Genomic DNA, 14,959 nt, shown 5'->3' on the forward strand with positions numbered 1-14,959 from the left:
TTAGAGGTTAAAATTACATAAATATTCTGAATAAAAATTAATTATATGTCTGTCCTAAATAAATTTACATAAATTGAATCAACTCAATTTAATTTATGCACAAAATAAGGAATTCATGTAAATCAAATTAGCCTACTAAATAAATTGTTCTGTTTCTGGGAATCTTTTTTTTTTGTGGTAAATCGATATAAGTTAATTCGATTTATGTGTATAGAAAATATATCATAAATCGAAGCAGGTTAATTTAATTTAGTCTTGTATAATTTATTTAGGGTTCGATTTTCCATTATGTAATTTATTTCATATCGTGTTAACGAGCAACAAAGAACATATTAATACGTACTGGTTTGGATCGGTTTAATAAAAATATTATTATATTTAAAATAGTACTAAAAAATTAATATATTTAAATACTTATTTGAATTAAATATGTTTATATTTTATTCACAAATAGCTCCTTCATAATTTTAATATATATAGATATTTAAACAGTATTCTAAATTTTTAAAATAAATTTTTTGGTGACTATACTCCAAAATTTTTAAAATAGAGTATATAATACAGAATAGTTAATAGGAGTAAAATATATCACTCTAATACACTCATCAACTATATTGTATTATATATTGAATGAAAAGAAATAAAATTTTATAAAAATCGAGTTGGTTCAATTTTATGTGTATATATTTAAATCATATATTTGTTTAAAATATACATATAATCAATTTCTATTTAAAATATCTGCTTAATTTTGATCACCAATTGCCATTATTTCTGTACATATCTAGAATAAAACTGTAGTGGGTTATATATTGATGTCATTTTCTTAGGAATCCCCATAATGTTTGTTTGGGTTAAAATAGCTGACTCTGAAAGGACCCTCCACCCAATTGAGAAGAGATGCATGCATGCCCCCCCATGACGCCCGAGAGAGGGATGCATCATGCATGTCACACTACTCATATGTGACACACAAAGCATCACCATCACCATTAATTTAACCTTTATTTTCCCCAAAGATACCTTCGTTACTGCCCATTAGGGTTCACACTCAGTGCTAAATGACTCCAAATGTATCACATAAATATATGCTTTTTATTGTTGTCAAATTTATTATTGATCTTACAAATCATATTCTCTTCGTTCTCAAATTAAATTTTATTTTGTATATTAAGTTCTTATGGAACATTTGTTAGTTAAATGCATAAAATAATAATTTTATGATATAGTATCAGAATTTTTATGACAAAAAAATTTAAAATTCGATTAAAAAAGGACCTATATAAAAATTTAAAATTCAAAAATTTAACTTAAATTTAAAAAAATAATTTTATTACATTATTTAAAGAGTGAATTTTGTTATTGTATTGGTTTAAAGGATAAAAGGTTATTTATAATTTCTGGAAGTTCAATACTTTCTAATGATTTTTAAATTCAAATAAAAAAAATAAACACCTCTCCGTGGAGTATAAATATATCACTTTTTTTTTTAAGTTGGTTGATCAATGATATTGAACGTATCCAAAATTTAAAATTAAATAAAAGAAAAAGAAATTCAAGAATGAAAGAAGGTTCAATAGGAGTGGCCGCATCTTTCACACATGATACGTACCATACATGGTGGGGAAAAGGCATCAAGCGATGTGGGTCTAAATGTAGAAAATTTTTGACAGCACAGCATGACATGACCAATAATGGGCTAAGGCTTCCCATTTATGTCCCTTTTATAGGTTCATAATTTTGTAGGCAAGTGCAAATAAAGGAGTAACTAGTCACACCCCAAATGAGCACGAATAAATTAAATTGAAATCATCATCATCAATGCAAGTTACATGTATAATGTTACAACATGCACTACCCATTTGCGTTGTTCAAAATTAAAGGGCCGAAACCAATGAGAACCCTCCATTTGAAGTGTTGGCGGTGGTGGCGGTGGGACAAGAAAGAATATGATAGCACAAAGACGTATATATAGTTCTAACAATGGATGGAACGTAACTGAGTATAGAAGAAGTAAATTGAGATTTGATTGAAAGTGGAGCCCATAGCCTATATAGCTCGCTCACTTCCCATGAGAATAATAATAATATTGTCAAACAAAAACATGTTATACATATACACACTCTATATATTATATAGTACATTTTTTGTATTTTCTTTACCTTAAGTTGACTCATTGTATTTATTATTGGATATATAGGATGAGACCTATGAGTTTCTTTTTATTTTTTAATCGATCATTGATTATTTTTATAAAAAAAAATTTGCAATCAAGCAAAATATTTAATTAAGAAAAGTACGAGGAGCTAATAGAATATTTATACAATGTGTATAATGAAGGTTTATGGAGTATTAGAGATATAACAATTAGTGTTACTTTTTCTTATTAGTTGAAACTTTTGGAATGAGTGGTATCATGACATGGTATTAGAGCGCTAGATCCAAAATATCAAAAGTTTGATCCCTAGTACTCGGATGGTTATTTTAGATAGTATGAAAAATGTTCATTTTGTAACTCTAGCCCATTGTACACATTATACAAATAGTCCATTGTCTTCCTAACGGGACTTATTTAATTAATAATATTTTAAAAAATTTTCGTTAGTAGAAAATTAGAATATATCTAACACGTTTTTACTAATAAAATTAGTTTTTGTTAAATTTAAATTAATTTAAATAAATTTAATTACCAAAAAATTTAGATGCATAACAAAATTATACTATTATCTCTGTTATTTTTTTTATATTTTCTTATTTTTCATATTAGTAGTTTTAATTTATTCGTGTCCGAATATTTCAATTCAGTTTAGTTAACATTTTACTTGTACTNTTTCTAAATATTAATAATATTTTATTTAAAAAATAGAAGTGAAAATATTTTTAATATTTAAAAGTTATTTTCAAAATACATAATAATACTTCCTGGAAGAATAATAATGAAATATGCAGAAGCCACTGTAACTGGATTGAACTTGGACGGCTAGCTTCTAAACAATTTGTAGGACGATGCCTCACCACCAATAAATTGTTGGAACAGAGTGTCAGAGTAATCGTTTCTTTCTCGAGAGGTGCTGTTGTTTGGTCTAGTCTAGAATCTATGCAAGAACAAATTATTTTGTACACTCGTCAGATTCACATTCATCTTTCGAATTGCATTAAACTAATAATCTGATACATCAATATAAACTACTGGAAAATTAATGGCACTCGGAATAGGGAAATATGATATTCTTTTGTATTAACAAGTAGTCTTAGACAAATTTGTCATATAGTAAAATTTGAAGGACAAAACTAACCTTCTTAATGAATTTAAAATATGTTAGATGAAAAGAAAGTGTAGCGTGACCAAAAAACAAAATATGCTAAATATATACGTATTTTTTTATATATTTTTATATATATAATTATATATTGTGAATATATATCTATATTAGCTATTAAACACATTTTAACAATTTATGTAATTATTTCACATAGATTTTATCATTATGATATGGATAATAAGGTGAAAAATAAACATTTTAAAATTTATTAAAAAATATTAATAATTTAGATAGATTAATAATAATAATAATAATAATAATAATAATAATAATAATAATTTTCATTAAAAAATTTAATGTATCTTATTTATTAAATTAAAATACATATAAATATAATTATTAAATTGACTCACAGTATGATCATTATTTATGGTTATAATTATTAACATTTGTTAATAATAGAATATTTATTAATAAAAAAATAATACTAAAATTTTTTTGGCGTCCAACTATTATGATAATTACTTCATGTTATCATGTCTTTGAGAATTTTTGTTAAATGGTAATTTTAATTGGCAAATTTAGTTTGATTTGTTTACTATTCGTTTAGTGTTTAAAATTTATAAGTTGATATACTAACAAGTATTTTAATATATTTTAAATTATTATTTAATTATTATTTTGATAATTAAATTATAAAATTTGATTTGATCAAATAAATCATCTAGGGGTGCACAGACCCGGCCCGGCCCGAAGGTCCGGCCCGGTCCCGAACACTTTAGGGGCTAATTTGGTGCGATTTCATCGGGTTTAGGGTCGGGTAAGGGTCTCAAAAATAGACCCGGTCATTATTTTGGGTCGGGTCCGGGCCATAGCTCGGGTCACCCGAAGTCGGCCCGGTGGCCCGGTCATCATACACAATTAATATTTTGTGTTATTAGTGATAGATCATGACTATTCTTATGTGGAATTTAAGTATTGTAAACCTTAATATTTTGTGTTATTAGTCATTATAAGACTATAAGTTAATGTTTTATGTTTAGAATGCACAAGACTTTAGACTAATGCATAATATTTTGTTATTTGTATTGATTTAAATATTTGGTATTATTAGACAATATTAGTATTGATTGTGGTTATACTTTAATTTTAAAGAATGGTTGGTTCTTGTTATATTTTTCTAAGTGAATTTTACCATGTTAAATAATGGTTGGAGTCTTGGAAATTTGGATATTTTTACATACTAGCTTACAAGAAAGTATCAATGTAATGTAATGTTAACGGTCCGGTTTTCACCCGGTTTTCACCCGGTATAATTGTGGCCCGAAAGTGTATTGGTTTCATCGGGTCTAGGGCCGGGTTTGGGTCTAATAAATAGACCCGGTGTATATTTCGGGTCGGGTCTGGGTCACATCAAACCCGGCTTCACCCGGCCCATGTGCACCCCTAAAATCATCTAAATGGAATTTGAATTTATTTTAAAGATTACTTGAAAGTTAAAACATGCAAATATTTTTGCTTATATATCAACTAGTATTTTTATTCGTGATAACATTATAGGAATATAAATTTTTTAAAATTATGGTACATTTTATTCTGATAGTACAGAATATGCATAGCATAAAAAATTTATAAAATTAAACTATTTTTACAAAAAAAAAGTCTTAGGTCAACAAAAGTTTCTGGCTAAGTAGACCAAGGTATCTGTAGATAAAAAATCAAATAATAAGATTTTTAGTTATTATTTTTATATGAAAAGTCTAATTTTTTATTAATAATTAATTTTAACATTCGTTATCTGAAATTTAAAATAATTTAACGTGTATGCTTTTACATTTAATTAGGTGTTAACTGTTAAGTTTGTTGTACAAATAAAATAATTAATTTTTATATTTGCTATTTAAAAATAATATTTTTTCTCTCTATGTATATAAAAATATAATTAGATATTAACATAAAAATTATATTGATAGTTATAAAATTAACTCAAAATTAATATTTTTAAAACATTTGAATCTTGATTCTAACTTTTAATTATAACATTAGTATTCTCTCCAAATTATATGTAATAAATATTTGAAAAAAGAGAAATGAATATATAGATTAATATATGTATATAATAACACTAATAATAATATTTTTATTTAAATTATATTATTTTGTTCATTTTGTTTTCTGTAGAAGAGAAAAATAGAAAAAATAGAGAATGAGAGAAAAGAGAGAGGAAGATAAAGATGAAAAATGAGAGTAAAAGTGAGAGTTTGTTAATTTTGGAAGAAAAAATATTTATTTTAATTATAAAAGATATCGAATGACATATTTTGCTTTGTCAAATTAATAATATAAAATATAAATTATATATAGAATAAAAATAGTAGAGAGAAATAGAAAAATGGAGAGAGGTAGATAAGAGAATTTAGAAAGGAAATTTATTAATTTTGAAAAAAATGTTTTCTTTCAATTTTAATAAGAGAGTGTCATGTGACACATTTGATTGTTAAATTAGATAGTAATATATGATACATAATATATGTATATTTTAATTTTAATTTTAATTTTAATGCAATTAAAGAATGTCACGTTGCACATGATGCAATTAAAGAATGTTATGTTGCACATTTTAATTGTCAAATTAGTAATTAGTCGTTGATATTGATAATGATATATAAAATTTTAATTTCTCTCTCCTGATTATCTATTTTGAACAAATCATAAATCGTACAATATTAAAAACTAAAATTTATTAGATATAGTTAGATATCATGTTTTTTTATTTTAAAATTATAACTTTTAATACTTAAGAGGCCAAAATAGATTTAAAATATATAGTATATTCGAGAGTTATTCAATTTATACAAATTTATGTAAATTTATGAATTTATGAAATTTACTCAAATTCATCTTAACTTATTCAAATCTAAATTATTAATTATTAAATTTATTTATTTTATTAATCTAAATTCATAAACTTGTAAGAATTTAAAAGTTAACTCGAGAATTTAACAATTTTACTTTTTAAAAAATAAAATCCGCAAAAACAAATTATGAATATATCAAATCAAAATTTACAAAAAAATTACCAATTTAGTCTCAAAAGATAAAAGATTAATAAAATGATATATGAAAAAAATATTATTTAATTGTTAATATTAAATACATAATTTAATTAAGATAGACTTTTTATTTATAATGAACAAACTTATATGCTAAAAACAAAAATAAAAAAATATATATTACACGATATATATTGAAAATAGTTTTAAATTTGTAAAAAAAATATTAATAATTAATAAAAATTGTGAAAAAAAATTGAGATTTACAAGGTAAAAAGAATAACTCAATTAATTTAATTTAAAGTGCAAAAAATAATAAATTTAAGCTATTTAATGTAACATTTGAAAAATAGTTCAGATAAAAATAAAAAATAAAAAAATACATTTAAGGTAAAATACAATTTTTTATAATAAGATCCAAAAAATATTTTTTTTTCTTTGGTTCAGTTTGTGTATATTTCACTTATATAGAAGTGAAATATTTAAGTAAAATATTTTTACATATTTTTCATATATAAAATTGCAAAATATGACTAAAATTTCTAATATATATTTTGTTATTTTGTTAGTGAAATATGAAAATGATATATAAAATAATAAATTTTAAAATTTTTCACAAATTAAAAATTTTTTAGAGAAATAAAAAAAGAGCAAAATTAAATATTCTAATATTATTTTTCAACGGTTTTTAATAAACTTTTAATTCTATAAAATTCATGATAATATATGTATTTAAGAGTTAATTTAAAAAAATAAAAAAATAAAGCTTTATTGTTAAAAATGGCTTAGAAAAAAATGGCTGAACATAATTCATATAAATCATTAAGAGAAGGAGTCATTGTATATTACAATGAAACGGTCCAAGTCGGGTAAGTTAGACATTTTCATCCATTCTAAACTGAAAAAAGAAAAAATCTGTTGCAGGCTTTTTGTATACCTTTTGTGATTGATATGCACAATATTTTTATTCATTAAATCTTGACCACATATATTATTTAATATATATCTCAATGGTTGTAGAAATTGAAATACCATATTCCAAGCAAATAGAGTGACATATGTGAACATCTTCCTAAACTACTAATTCAGTCCTAAAAAAATATAGTCGCTGACACAACATAATTTTGAATAATTTAAAAATATAATAAACATAACTAATAAATATTATATCTTTTGTAAGTAATTAATTTTTTTATATTTTATAAATAATTTATTTATTTAATTTAAATTTTTATGATAATATTAGAATAAATATTTAAAAGATGTATAAAAAATTTTGGAATAAAATTTGATCTTTAAATTTTTTTATTTAAAAAAAATATAGTCATTCATAATAATTTTTTAAAAAAAATTTACTTGACATAAAATTATCAAATTTTAAAGATAAAAAGTCTCATTTTTTAATAATAATTATAAAAATTTACATCAAATCTGATCTCTAAGATCTTATACTTTTAAATATTTTCGGATACTTATTTATCATTAGTATCTTTTAAGATTTTTTTTAAGAATTTTCTGGTACTATTTTGGTAATTTACTTTATTAATATATAGCTTATGATTCCAATCATTAGACTATAATAAGGGTATGTCTTCGTGTTTAACTGTGTCTTAATAATAAATAATTTTTATTAATACTACATGTACAAATATTTTTATAACAAAATCTAATTAAGTTGGCATAAATCTAAGAAAAAAATATTATCATTTTTTCTTTTCCATGTTTTTTCAGTATAATTTTTTTATATAGCACAAATTTATTAATATAATTTTTACATTTTTACATATAACACATAAATCTTTGCACATAGTACATAAATCTTTGTTGCGAGTATATTTTTTTAGTTTGATGAGTCAATATTTTGAGTATGTGATCTTTTAAAAATTTTTATGCTGCATACCAAAATTTATATGCTGTGCGTATTTTATTGGTTGGTGTTATTGTTTTAAGCAAGTCGTCCTTCAAAAATTTTATACTGTGCACCAAAATTTCAGCATTTTACATTAAAATTTATATGTTCCAATTTTTTGAATATATATACAAGAATAAGAAGATAAAGAAGACCATGATGATAATAAAGGAGAACGAGAAAAAAAAATTAAACTTAAAAAGAAGTGAAGAGGAAAACACATGAAGTGGAAGAAAAAGAAGAAGGTATTCACACATTAAAGAGAGTGAAATACGTATTAGTAAAAGAAAAAGTCTAGAGGTCAGTAACTTCATTAAATTCTGGCCAGTGTGTCACAGCAAAAGAAAAGTGAGTAATCTCATATCATTGGATAAAATCTCATACTATTAAAATCATCATTGATGGCTATTTGATGACTACAAATCACAAAAGTTGTTGACCCCTAGCACTTCCCTTAGTAAAAAGTTGGAGTGTATCTAATATGCCCTCACTAATAAAATTAGTAACTTAATTGTGTTGTGATAAGATTGAATAGGTGGATGTCCATTCTCAATAAATATTGAATTTAATGAATATTGAAAATGTTACTTTTTGTATGCCTATAAATAGGAAGCTAATCCTCAGGCAATATACACACAACATCAATAACAATAATCTTCTCTCTCTATTATCTATATACGAAACTTTTCTCTCTCTCTTTCTTTCATACGCTACTATATATATATAAGAATCATCTCTTTTATAATAGTAATTGTAGTGAATATTACTACTAGAGATATTTAATTATATTTCATATTTTATATTTGTTACCTCTTATTTATTTATTTATTTAGTTATTTTATAACACGTTATCAGCACGAGATTCTGATCAAATTTTAGGAAGACTCCAGGTAACAAATTTTTATTATGTCGAAACTCTTTCATCTGGAATTTAATGCTTTTGATATATTTACAAATAATTATTTATCATGGATATAGATGCTGAAATCCATCTTGATTCAATGGATCTTGGAGATACCATTGAGACTGAAAATAATACATTCCAGAAGGATAAAGCCAAAGCTATGATTTTTCTTCGTCGTCATCTTGACGTATGATTGAAAAATGAATATCTCACATTAAAAGATCATGCAGATCTATGGAAAGACCTTAAAAAAAGGTATAATCATCAAAAAACGGTGATACTTACTCAAACTCGATATGTTAGAGAAAACTTTCTCGACCTTCCATGTCTCGAATGTACTCCTACAGCAGTAGTATCGAGAAAAAGAAATTAAAAATATTTTGAGTTAATTTCTTGCTTTATTGTTGCTGAACGCAACAATGAGCTACTTTTGAGAAATCATGAAGCGCGCCCAACTGGCGCGGCCCCATTTCCTGAAGCAAATGCGGCAAATTATAACCCCAAAATAGGTAAATGGCAAGATTTTGATAACAAGAAAAATTATGGAAGGAAAATAAATTATGTTAATAAGAAAGGATCTCACCAGAAGTGGGATAAAGAAAGAAATAATGGGTAAAGTAAATCAATTGAGGATAAATGATTCCGTTGTGGTGGAAAGGGCCATTGGTCACGTACCTGTCGTACCCCAAGGCACCTAATTGATCATTATCAAGCATCCTTGAAAAGGGATGACAAAGGAAAGGAAACAAATTTTGTTTCAAATGATAAAAATTTCACCACTCATTATGATGTATCTAATTTCTTTAAAGATTCTGAAGGAAATATTGGCTATTTGATCAATGATGGAATAATTTGATATGTGTATGTGTTTGTTAAGTATTCATGTGAATAATTTTACTATGCATGTACTTCTACTCATTTTATTATTATTATCATTTATCTTTGAAGAAAAACGGTAAGGACATATTCTGAAAATATTTGCCTTACGGATAGTGCAAGTTCGCACACTATTCTTAAAAGTGATATATATTTTACCCATCTTGTGTCAAAAGAAGAATGTGTTAATACTATAATTGGCTCAGGCAATATGATAGAAGGCTTCGGAAGAGCTATAATTTTATTTTTTGGAGGAACAAAATTTATAATAAATAATGCACTATTATCTACCAAGTCTTTTAGGAACTTGTTGAGCTTTAAAGATATTGGCCGAAATGGATATCATATTAAGACTATGAATGAGGAAAATCATGAGTATTTATGTATCACAACTCATGATTTAAATAAAAAGGATATATTAGAAAAGTTACCCTCACTTTCATCTGGATTGTATTATACAAATATTAGTGCAATTGAATCACATGCCATTGTAAACCAGAAGTTTACTAGCCCAAATGAATTCATAACTTGGCATGATAGATTGGGTCATCCGGGAACAACCATGATGAGGAGAATTATTGAAAACTCTCATGGACATTTACTAAAAAACCAAAAGATTCTTAAATTTAGTGAATTTTGTTGTGCCGCATGTTCTCAGGGAAAGTTAATTTTAAGGCTATCACTAGTAAAGATTGGATTTGAGTCCCCTGAATTCCTAGAAAGGATTCAAGGTGATATATGTGGACCTATTCATCCACCATGTGGATCTTTTAGACATTTAATGGTCCTAATAGACGTATCTTCGAGATGGTCACATGTGTGCTTATTATCTTCTCGCAACCTGGCGTTTGCAAGATTACTGGCTCAAATTATTTGATTAAAAGCACAATTTTCAGAAAATCCAATCAAAGCAATTCGTCTTGATAATGCTGGTAAATTTACTTTTCAAGCTTTTGATACTTATTGTATGGCTAATGGAATAAGTGTTGAACATCCAATAGCTTATGTTCACACACAAAATAGGTTAGCAGAATTACTTGTTAAGCGCCTCCAATTAATTGTTAGACCCTTGATTATGAGAACAAATCTCCCAACCTCAGTTTGGGGGCATGCTATTTTACATGTCGCAGCACTTATTCGTTTGAGGCCAACGAGTTACTATCAATTCTCTCATATGCAATTAGCTTTTGGCCAGCAGCCAAATGTTTCCCATTTAAGAATATTTGGGTGTGCGATATATGTTCCCATTGCACCACCTAATCGCACCAAAATGGGATCCCAAAGAAAATTGGGGATATATGTTGGATATGATTCTCCCTCTATAGTGAGGTATCTTGAGATACAAACTGGAGATATATTTAAAGCCCGGTTTGCGGATTGTCATTTTGATGAATCAAAATTTTCAACATTAGGGGGAGAGAATAAGCTTCCTGAAAAGGAACTTAATTGGAGTGCATCATCGTTGATGTATTTAGATCCTCGATCAGGGTAATTTGAACTAGAAATTCAAAAAATTATACATTTGCAAAGAATAGCAAATGAATTGCCTAATGCATTTTTCGATACAAAGAGGATAACCAAATCTTATATACTAGCGGAAAATGTCCCAATTCGAATTGATGTCCCAGTAGGACAAGTATCCACTGAAGCAAATTCACGCCAGAAGCGTGGCAGGGCGAAAAATGTCCCAATTTGAATTGATGTTCCAGTAAGACAGATAGCCATTGAAGCAAATACACGCCAGAAGCATGGCAGGCTTGTCGGTTCCAAAGATAAAAATCCTCGAAAGAGAAAAGAGGTAAATACTATTCCTATTGAAAAAGACATAATAAAGACACCTGCAGTTGTCCAAAATTCTGATATAATTTTAACGCCAGAAGACGTTCAGGTACCTGAAAATTATGAAAATAATGAGATCTTGATAAATTATGTCTTTATAGGAGAGAAATGGGATCGAAATAAGACAATTGTCAATGAAATATTTGCATATAATGTGGCATTAAATATCATGCATGAAAATAAGGATCTTGAGCCAAGATCAGTCGAAGAATGTCGACAAAGGAATGATTGGCCAAAATGGAAAGAAGCCATGCAGGCTGAATTAGACTCACTTGTAAAACGTGAAGTCTTTGGACCTATAGTCCGTACACCTGAAGATGTAAAACCTGTTGGATACCGATGGGTATTTGTGAGAAAACGAAATGAGAAAAATGAAGTTGTGCGCTATAAAGCCCGACTTGTGGCACAAGGTTTTTTACAAAGGGCCAGTATAGATTATGAAGAAACGTATTCCCCTGTAGTGGATGCGATAACATTACGTTATTTGGTTAGTTTATCTGCATATCATAAACTGCATATGCATTTAATGGATGTGGTAACAACCTATTTATACGGCTCATTAGATCGGAATATCTATATGAAAGTCCCTGAAGGACTAAAGATATCTAAACCATCCAATGAATATTCACAAGGATTATACTCAATTAAATTGCAAAGATCTTTATATGGTCTAAAGCAATCTGGACGAATGTGGTATAATCGTCTTACTGAGTATTTGGCCAAAAATGGATTTAATAATAATGATATCTGCCCCTGTGTTTTCATAAGAAAAACTGCATCTGGATTCATTATTATTGCTGTATACGTTGATGATTTAAATATAATTGGAACTCTTGAAGAGATTCCAACAATTATAAAAACTCTAAAGGAAGAGTTTGAGATGAAAGATCTTGGAAAGACTAAATTTTGTCTCGGCCTGCAGATCGAGCATACAAAAAATGGGATCTTTATTCATCAAACAACATACACAGAAAAGATCTTGAAAAGATTTTATATGGATAAGTCACATCCATTAAGTACCCCAATAATTGTAAGATCTTTACATGTGAAAAAGGATCAATTCCGTCCTAAAGAAGAGAATGAAGATATCTTTGGTTCTGAAGTAGTATATCTTAGTGCCATTGGAGCGTTAATGTATCTTGCTAATAATACGCGACCTGACATATCATTCGCGGTGAATTTACTAGCAAGATATCGTTCCTCTCCAACTAGAAGACATTGGAGTGGAATCAAACATATCTTTCGATATCTTCATGGAACGGTTGATATGAGATTGTTTTATCCCTATGGATCCAAGTCACAATTAGTTAGCTATGCAGATACTGGATATTTGTCTGATCCACATAAAAGGAGATCTCAAATAAGATACCTATTCACATATGGTGGTACAGCTATATCATGGAGGTCCACGAAACAGACGATTGCAACAACATCCTCTAATCATGCTGAAATACTAGCAATACATAAAGTTAGTTGCAAGTATTTTTAGCTGAGGAGTGTGATCCAATATATTTTGTCATCATGTGGACTGATTGATCAGAAGATAGCTCCAACTGTCCTGTTTGAAGATAATACAGCATGTATTGCTCAACTTAAAGGCGGATATATCAAAGGTGATAGAACAAAACATATTTTTCTCAAATTCTTCTTCACTCATGATCTTCAAAATCAAGGAACAATTGATGTCCAATAGATCCGCTCAAGTGATAATCTGGCAGATTTATTCACAAAGTCACTCCCAAAATCTTCTTTTGAAAGATTGGTAAATCAGATTGGGATGCGCCGATTTCGAGATATAAAATAATGTCGGCAAGAGGGGGAGACTATACTCTTTTTTCCTTGGTCATGTTTTTTCCTATTGAGTTTTTCTTGACAAGATTTTTAATGAGGCAGTCCCTATCACTAAAGGATATTGTACTCTTTTTCCTTCACTAAGGTTTTTTTCCACTGGGTTTTTCTTTAGTAAGGTTTTAACGAGGCAATAATCCTAAATGGACATCCAAGGGAGAGTGTTGTGATAAGATTGAATAGGTGGATGTCCATTCTCAAGAGAGATTGAATTTAATGAATGTTGAAAATGTTACCTTTTGTATGCCTATAAATAGAAGGCTAATCCTCAGGCAATATACACACAACATCAATAACAATAATCTTCTCTCTCTATTATCTATATACCAAACTTTTCTCTCTCTCTTTCTTTCATACGCTACTATATATATATAAGAATCATCTCTTTTATAATAGTAATTGTAGTGAATATTACTACTAGAGATATTTAATTATATTTCATATTTTATATTTATTATCTCTTTCTTATTTATTTATTTAGTTATTTTATAACAAATTGAACTTAGTTGTAAAAAAATTTAAATGTATAATGAGACTGTTTTTAAATAAATTTAAAAATAATATATGCTATTATTTATTGAAGTAAATAATTATTTTAAATATTTTATATAATTAAAAATTACATTGAAAATATTTTTTAAATTATTATTTATTTTTAATATCGATAGATATTATTATGTTTTATCCAAAACAATGAAACATACTGTATATTTTATATATGTTATATTCTTATATTTCAAAAAAGATTGAAAGTATTCTATACTTATATTTTATAATTTATAAGATGCACTCAAGCCGAAGTCGTCAATTTTAATTTAGTCCAATTATATTAGTTAAATTATTAATATAGTTGAGGTCAATGCAATATAAATAGTAAATGAGAAGAAATAGAAGGAAACAAATCTTTGTAAATTAATAGTGTCACTCAAATGAAATTATTTATTCGCATATTAAAATATATTAAAATATTTAAAAATAATCACACGTGACGTCTTGTGCTTAATTAGACTTAGTCCCATATTAGGCATTGTCTCCATGATTTCTTTAATTTTTCTCTTATTACATTCTTTTAGATTAGGAGCCCAACCCTTCTATAAACACTGCCTACGGTTTTATCATTTTCATCACATTATATCAGATATCCTATAACACGGTCTCTTACATCAAGAGATAGAAAAGAAGTCCATTATTGAAACTAAAACATGAAGGGGTATATGAGGGCAATGCAATCTTTGCATGTGTTTTTGCTTATGATTATCGTTATTGT

The sequence above is a fragment of the Arachis duranensis genome, chromosome 3 (genome assembly GCF_000817695.3).
Source record: "Arachis duranensis cultivar V14167 chromosome 3, aradu.V14167.gnm2.J7QH, whole genome shotgun sequence".
Taxonomy (NCBI): domain Eukaryota; kingdom Viridiplantae; phylum Streptophyta; class Magnoliopsida; order Fabales; family Fabaceae; genus Arachis; species Arachis duranensis.